An 8,609-nucleotide genomic window follows, 5' to 3' on the forward strand; every position below is an offset into this window, starting at 1 on the left:
GTCATAGTAAATTTTAAATTGAAAATTAAATTCAACCTACTCCCTTGACTTTAAATTGAATAAAGAAAAACTCATGAATTTGAATATATTCAACTTTATTCTTTAGTAATAAACAATGTGTAAGTTGTGTTTAAAAAATGGAGGCAATATTTTTCACAATCTATCAAATAACACCAATTTTCAGTTCTTTATTACAATTTCAACCCACAATGTCTTTTGTAACACCAATGTTCTAAAAACGAAGTATTTTTAATTTCGCGCCAAAGACCAAATTTTCGCGCCAAAGACCAAATTTTCGCGCCAAAGACCAAATTTTCGCGCCAGAGACCAAATTTTCCCGCCATCTACCTGTTACTGTTGGAAGTAAAACATCCAGTGGTTACCGCGCATGTCAATGGGCGGGGCTTCACCTTTCCCCACTCGGTCTATATCCCACTCTAATTGGGCCCACCTGGCTTGGAATAAATAAACTGGTCCATGACCATTGACCAGGGTCTGCTAAACTACAGAAATGGATAATTAAAATATTTGAGTTAGTTTCTGAACTCTGTTCATTAGCTTACTAGTTTACTACACATATTTTAATAAAAATGCTTTATTGTTCTGTTATACCAATTGGTAATCTTCTTTGGTTTTACATAGTTACAAAAATTACAATAATTTACAGAATAGGATTCATACAATTGATATGAATACCCCTAGTCTGTAAAGCATTGACTAGTTTACAGTTATGAAATGTATTGTTTAATGGAGATCTGTCAACAAAGCTGCAAGCACGTAATTTGTCACTTTATGAAGCATACGATGAAGTCTTCAACACTGCAGATTCTGTGCGTAAATTAGGAGTTGACGGAGGAGAAAAGGTAAACACCTTTACGCAAGAGCTGCTCAAGGATAAAATTGCATTTAAGGGCAAGAAAATTTTGTTCGATTTGGATATATCGTCTTTTCTGGCAGAAACTGCAACCGTATCAAACGAAATTCATGAACATCTAATTGAGCTAGTTAAAGGAAGCGCCATATAGAAAAATACTTCAGTTTTTGATGTTAGGCTTTTGCCAAAAAACGTGGAAGAGCTGGACGCATTCGGAGAGGACCAAATTGGTGATATTTGGAACCATTTTCAGACTTTATACAAAAATCAAGATAGCATAAATTTGAATTGCTTTTGCAAAGAATTTAAAAGTCTCAAACGGCATGTAGCAAGTTAGTTTCCGAAGGAAACAAAATCTAGCATGTTAGAAGTTTTTCAGCTAGTTTGTGACTCCTTTAAAGATAGATTTCCAATTTTCAGTAGGCTTTTCAATGTATTATTAATAACCAATCCAACATCTGCTGAAGCAGAACGTGGCTTTAGTTTGTGTAATATTATCAAAAATTCACATAGAGGTCACTTAACTCAAAATAACCTAGAGAATTCCATTGGAATTAAAATGGAAAAACTAATTGTCAACGATTTTGACTGTCAGCCTGCCCTCAACCTTTGGTTTGAGGCTGCAAACAGAAGATTCAAAACCAGAAATAAAACACCCCTCGCTAAGACAAATTCTGTATCTAAAGACGTCAATGATGATCATGAACTTGATGATGTACGCGATGAGTTAATAGACGAGTTTTGTGATATTGTTAATTGTGATGATCAACTGTTTACTTATAGTCAAAAATTTTGTTATATAACTAATTGTGATGATTAACTGTTTACTTATAGTCAAAAGTTTTGATACTGGTAATTAACAGTTCCTAATGTTATTGCAAGCCTTAGAGCCAAATTCATAGAAACGAAATATTTGCGTCTGACGCAATAGTGATAAAATTTAGTACCTGGCTAAATGGTATCATAAGAATGCTAATCTGGCTAAGAAAGAAGATTTTATAACTTCGAACAGCCTTTTTAGGATCGCCAACCTCGATTTTCAAGTGTTCAACCATCTGAGCCCAGTTCTTTTCTACTGCTGATATGAACCTAAAGTGAAACATTAACCATCTTGTCTTGGGCAGAGATCCAAATTTGGAAATCATTACATCCAGTTCTTTGGCTATTTCTCTTATTTCCGTTTGTTTCTTCGGAGACTTGTGGTAGTATTTGTAAATTTGTTGAATAACGCCACAGAAATGATCCAATTCTCCTTTTTTTCTTGAATACTTCTTTACAAGAAAGTTCAAGCTTATGAGACATACAATGGTTTGTCATAAGGAAACCTCCCCTCCTTTTTCTAATAAGCTCAAACAACCCTTTATGCTGGCCATGGTACACAGCTGCACCATCTGTAGTCATGCTACAAAGTTTCTCAGTCCAGTTGGGAAATGATGCAGATATGAACATAGCATCCAAGGCCGACAATAGACCCTCCGCTTAACCATTCTTTGGTTCGCAATGTCCCAATAATTTAGTTTTGAATTTTGCTTCTAGTCTAAATGAAACATAGACAATTTCAAGAGACAAAGTTGAGCGATCTGTTGAGTCATCCATAATAATTGAAAATGCTTCAACAGAGAGGAGCTGCTTGACAACATCATCGTTAAAGGCTTTTGAAATGTAGCATGCTAAATCTGGTACAACTTTGTGGTTGGAAATATAAGAATTTCCGAGTGCAACACCATTTTTCTTTTGCAGTGAACATAGCTCTGGAAAGCTTCTATATGAAGAATTCGTGTTGACTACATAAAAAACACAGTTGAAAATGTACTCCAGTTTTTTTCTATGTGCTTCGTTCAATTTTAGTAAGCTTTTACCCATAGGGGTTTCTGATATAGGCTGCTTCTCTGATTCTTGCTTTTGTTTGGACTCTTGATGGTTTTTACTTTTCTGATGACTTAAAATAGATGAGTTCTAAAATTTTTAGTTCCACGAACTAAAGAAACTGAACTTTTTTATAGTCAATGTCATTTTCCCTACAAGATATGCAAAACATAACCTCTTCCTTAGTGTCAAAGTCAATAAAGTCGTATGTTGTCTTCCATTGTGGGTTAAATTTTCTTTGCCTTGGCTGTGATTATTTTGAATGTGATCGATTTTCTTCCGTATGTGTAGAATCTTTAGCTGACCCTGTAGATCCTACTTCATTAACCTGTTGAGAAACTTCAGATCTTTGACAGTCCGTGGCATTTGATTTTGAACTATCATGCTTCCATAATGTGCTTAGAGTTGTTTTTTGGAGTACTGGTTTACCCTTTCTCGGTCTTCCAGCTCCAGGCATATTTCAAAAATCTCTAATTATTAAAACACTTGAAAATTAGTATGAAAAGTTCCATCAAATATAACAAGTCTCACCAAGGCTTACTGTTGTTGTTTGACGCAAGAACGACTCTGGGACTAACTGGTTACGAACTCTTTATTAATTTAATTAAAACATTAGTATTAATTTCCGGGAACATTTCTGACTGAACATTGCTAACTGATATCTGAGAACAGATAACTGGGAACTGACAAACGCTATCGGAATGTTATCCGGTTATATAGTTAAGGCATCGCGATAAAAAATAAAGATTACAAGAATGACCGCGATGCATAAAAAACACAAGTATAGAAAATAGAATCTGATATAGAAAAAACAACCGGTATTATCGCTAATTTACAACAGTCCCTTTTAATATCGGTGGTTTCAATCTTCTATCCAGGGGGTGGTCATTTAATTATTTCCAGTTCAAGGGCTTTGACGCAGAAGAGGTGCTTCGGACGGAACAGGCTCTTTGTACAGATGTCAGCTGGCATTTCCTCTGTTGGTAGATACCGCAAGGCTATATGTCCCTGGTCGAAGGTGTCTCGAATGAAGTGGTGCCGGATATCATTGTGCTTCGTTCTGGCATGGAAAACATGATTCTGAACGAGTTTCTGGGCACCCTGGTTGTCGTTGTACAGCTCGATCGCCTGAACTGATACTCCAAGTTCGTTGAGAAGTCCCTTGAGATAAATGGCTTCTTTGGTTGCGTCGGACATTGCCATATATTCTGCTTCTGTACTGGACAAGGCAACAGTTCGCTGTTTCCGGGCTTCCCAGGATACTGCAGCGCCGGCTAGTTTGAAGACATATCCAGTATATGACTTCCTATCTTTCGGACAGCCTCCATAGTCTGCATCAAAGAAACCCTGGATTGGCAATCCGGTCTTCCGATAAAGCAACCCATGATGAAGAGTTCCCTTCCCGGCAATCCAATGAGTTTCGTCATAACTTGTATTGAACTGGCTCAATGCGCTGACTGAATACGCCATATCCGGTCGTGATGACACTACCAGGTACATGAGAGAGCCGACCAGAGATTGATACGGAATTCGACTGATGTCTTCTGCTGCTGGGTGTTCTGGATTTTGCAACTTGTTGTTGGCATCCATTGGAGTCGCTATTGCTTTGGAGTCTTGCATGTTGAAACGTTTCAAAATCGTTTCTGCATATTTCGCTTGGGAAATCCGGATGGTATTTTGTTTTAGATCTTGGTGAAATTCCATTCCGAGACAGTGATGGATTGGCCCCAGGTCCTTCATATCGAATTTTCTTCCAAGTTCAAGCTTTACATCAGTCATCCAATCCGGGTTGTTGCTTGCAAGGATCAGATCGTCAACGTAGACTCCAATGATAATAACATCTTCCCCGACTCTTAAAACGTATAAGCAGGGGTCGCTCTTCAATGGTGTCATTCCAATCTCCGAAAGTCTTTGATGTAACTTCTTGTACCATTGGCGGTCCGATTGTTTTAGGCCGTAGAGGGATTTCTTGATGCGACAGACTTTATGTCCCTCTTTTTCCAGGTCCAAGGTTCATTTCTTTGCTCTAGCAATGATTGACTTGTCGAACCGGGTTGACTTGACGATTTCTTCGAGAGATTCTGTGAATCCTTCCGGGACGACCATATATATTTCCTCCTCGAGTTCGCCATTAAGATAGGCCGTGACGACATCCATTTGGTGGACTTCCAAACCGATTTCCGCAGCAAGGGCCATAAGCAGTCTTATTGAGCTGGATCTAATGACGGGTGCGAACGTCTCTTGGTAGTCGATCCCTGGTCTCTGGGCAAAACCTTTTGCTACGAGCCTGGCTTTCCTTTTCTCTACTTCTCCGCTGGGTAAGTACTTCGTTCGGAAGACTAGTCGATTTCCAAGGATCTTCTGGTTTTCCGGACAATCAACGATGTCCCAGGTTTCGCACTTGATAAGCGAAACGAACTCTTCCGTTACTGCTTTCCTCCAATCGTTTGCGTACGGAGAAGCCAGGGCTTGCTTCATGGACAAAGGTTCTGATAAGATAGCTAGGTTTGCTGACTCATCGGACAGGGTTTCTTGCTCGTCAGTAGCCTCTTCAGTAGACTCTTCTGAGACGCTAGGAATCATGTTGAACGATTTCTTCGGTCGTCCGGGTACTCCAGTGCTTATTTTCTTCGGTCTTCCAGGACCTTTCTTCAGAACGAGGGTTTCTGAGGGTTCTTCGAAGACGTCCTCGTTTTCCTGGGCATTAGATTCTTCCGAGGTTTCACTTTTGAACTCCTTTTTGACTTCTTTAAATTCTTCTCTGCCTGACGGTTTAGCAGCGTGTGTAGTGGCCGGGACTTCGATTTCGCCTTTAGCTTTGCTTCCGTATTTCAGGTTGACTTCTGGAGTGACGAAATCATCATATCCGCCTTGTTTATTAAATTCTCCCAGGAACTTGACATTTCGACTTCGGTAAATTTGCTTCTCGGACGGAACCCAGAGTCGATAGGCTTTCGAGACTTGAGAATAGCCGATGAAAACGCATTCTTTACTCCTGGCTGCAAACTTCCCTTTCCTTTTATTTTCGTCCAACAGCAAAGCTTTGTCGCCGAAAATCTTCAAATGTTGCAGGGGTGGCTTCTTTCCGGTCCATCTGGTAAATGGTACTTCTCCATTTATGCACCGGGAAGGACAACGGTTTCGAATGTAATTGGCCGTGGCCATCGCTCCTGCCCAGAATGATGGTGGAAGTTGCGCTTGTATCATCATACATCGGGCCATATCCAGGAGTGTTCTGTTCTTTCTTTCAGCAATGCCATTCTGTTCCGGGGTGTATGGAACGGTGAGTCTTCTTTTTATCCCAGAGTCTTTCAGGAATCTGTCGAAATCATTGTTGCAGTATTCGGTTCCGTTGTCGGACTGCAATATCTTGATTTTTCTCCCGGTTTCCACTTCAGCTCGATGCTTGAATTCTTTGAAGGCTTTCAACACTTCGCTCTTGTGTATTAAAAAACTGACTTCACTCCACCGGGAATAATCATCAGTGAAAACGACGATGTACTTGGCTCCGCTCATCGACGTTACTCTCATCGGCCCGCATACGTCAGAGTGTACTATTTCCAGGACATGCGAGGTGCGGCTATCTTCAGGTTTCGGGAACGGCTCCTTCGATTGCTTTCCTTTCATACAGATTTGGCAGATTCCCAGGCTCGCATCTTTTTCAATGTTGAGTCCCGTAGCCAAATTCTTCCGGGCCATTTCCTTTAAACTTCTCTCGTTCAAGTGACCAAGTAGGAAATGCCAGTTCTCCAGGTAGCTTCTAGGCTTTATTTTCGCTTGCACTGCATGGACTGTTTCTTCAGCCTTTCTCAGCAAATAAAGGTCTCCAACTCTGTCAGCAACTGCAATCACTTCCCCGGTTGCTGTCTTAATCCAGGCCTGCGACTTCTTGAATGTGACCTCACGTCCTTTGTCTGTCATCTTGGCAATGGATAGGAGATTTGTTCTTAAATCCGGGACATGAAGGGCTCGTTCCAGGCGAAGAATTCGATTGTTGCTGCCATTCGCTGAGGTTATTTTTACTTCGCCAACTCCTCGTATCTTCGTTGACTCTGCAGTGGCCAGGTTTAAAGATTTCGTTGTCTCTTCGTAAACATTGAAACAGTCTCTGCTGGAAGTCATATGTGAGGTGGCTCCGCTGTCCAGGCACCAGGAATCGTGATCAGCCTTCAGGTGCAATGCGAATTTTTCCTCGGCCAAATTTTCTGCCAGTACATGATGGGCGTTTTCTTTATTTCTGGATCTTATGCCTGAACCATTGTTTCTGTCGGGCAATCGGCTACCTTATGGCCGGGTTTCCTGCATCCATGACACTTGTACTTGAAGGTCGTGCTTCCTCGTCCACGTAAACCTCTTCCTCAACCCCTTTCTGCAGTTGTCCGGGAAAAGTGTTTACTGCCCATCATCGCATTCTGCACGGGTTCGTCTTCCCTGGAGTTCATGGCGTCCGATTCCTCCAGGATCTTTATTTTTAAGGCTTCCGGATCAGGTAACGTATCCCTGGACTCTATTGCGCACCGGAAGTTCTCGTACGATTCCGGTAGACTGTATAACAACATAATGGCCAGTAGGTCGTCGTTTACAGCTACTCCCATGTCAGCCAACTTGTCTACTGCGTCGAAGAATTCTCGGACGTGATCCCGGACATCTTCTCCCTCCTTCATTTTCTTGAGGGTCAGTTTCTTCAGCAGGGTGGCTTTCCGCGCAGGTTCACTGGACTGGTAGATGGATTCGAGCTTCTGCCATAGTTCCCGTGAGGTCGTGCAATTCTTTACTTGCTTCAACTCCGACGGACTGATCGACAAGATTAGGTCCGCTCTTGCTTTTCGATCATTACTGTCCCAGGTAGCGACCGCCTGGGCGTTGCCTTCCGTTCCCCGCACCGGAGTTGGCCTCGTTGAAGTTCCATCCACGTACTCCCAGAGGTCGTTCTTTTGAAGCAGGGCTTCCACTTGCATTTTCCAGGTATCATAATTATCTTTAGTTAACGTCTCGATTCGTCCCAGGTGATTTCCGGCCATTCTTCTTCCGACTCCGCACCTTAAAGGATAATCTTCCCGGCGTTAAACTTCGTATGACTTCTAAACCTTTGCGCAGTGGAAGCGTGCTGGGCCCATAACCTGTTGTTGTTTGACGCAAGAACGACTCTGGGACTAACTGGTTACGAACTCTTTATTAATTTAATTAAAACATTTAAGTTAATTTCCGGGAACGCTACTGACTGAACACTGACAACTGATATCTGAGAACAGATAACTGGGAACTGACAAACGTTATCGGAATGTTATCCGGTTATATAGTTAAGGCATCGCGATAAAAAGTAAAGATTACAAGAGTGACCGCGATGCATAAAAACCACAAGTATAGAAAATTGAATCTGGATATAGATAAAAAACAACCGGTATTATCGCTAATTTACAACACTTACTTTCTTGCGTCTCTCACTGTTGTATATTCGGAACTGAACTGATTTGAACTGTATAGATTAACATGTGAACTTTGCCCTAACTAGAACTGTATATAAGGCAACCCGACTATGATTACGGCACTCGGATGAACGCTTTTAACTATGTAATAACGACTCGTAACTTAACGAATAAAGTAACTCTTAAGTCAGAACTAGATTGTGCAGATTAATCTACGAAACACAACATGGTGTCAGAAGTTAAATAGTTATACGGATACTGGTTTGCTGTTCTCTACGCCGAGGCTTAGAACATTTTTGTTGCAATTGGGACGCCATGGCTGCGCCGCACAACTTACCTACGACAACCTCGTTTCAAGTCACTCCGCCGGAGTCTTTTTCATTTGGATGTCCCAACGAATGGCCTTCTTGGAAGAGGCGGTTTGAACGCTTTCGTAAAGCCTC

This window comes from Phalangium opilio, unplaced genomic scaffold (genome assembly GCF_054372755.1).
Source record: "Phalangium opilio isolate 3A_F unplaced genomic scaffold, DU_Popi_V2 ptg000054l_1, whole genome shotgun sequence".
NCBI lineage: Eukaryota > Metazoa > Arthropoda > Arachnida > Opiliones > Phalangiidae > Phalangium > Phalangium opilio.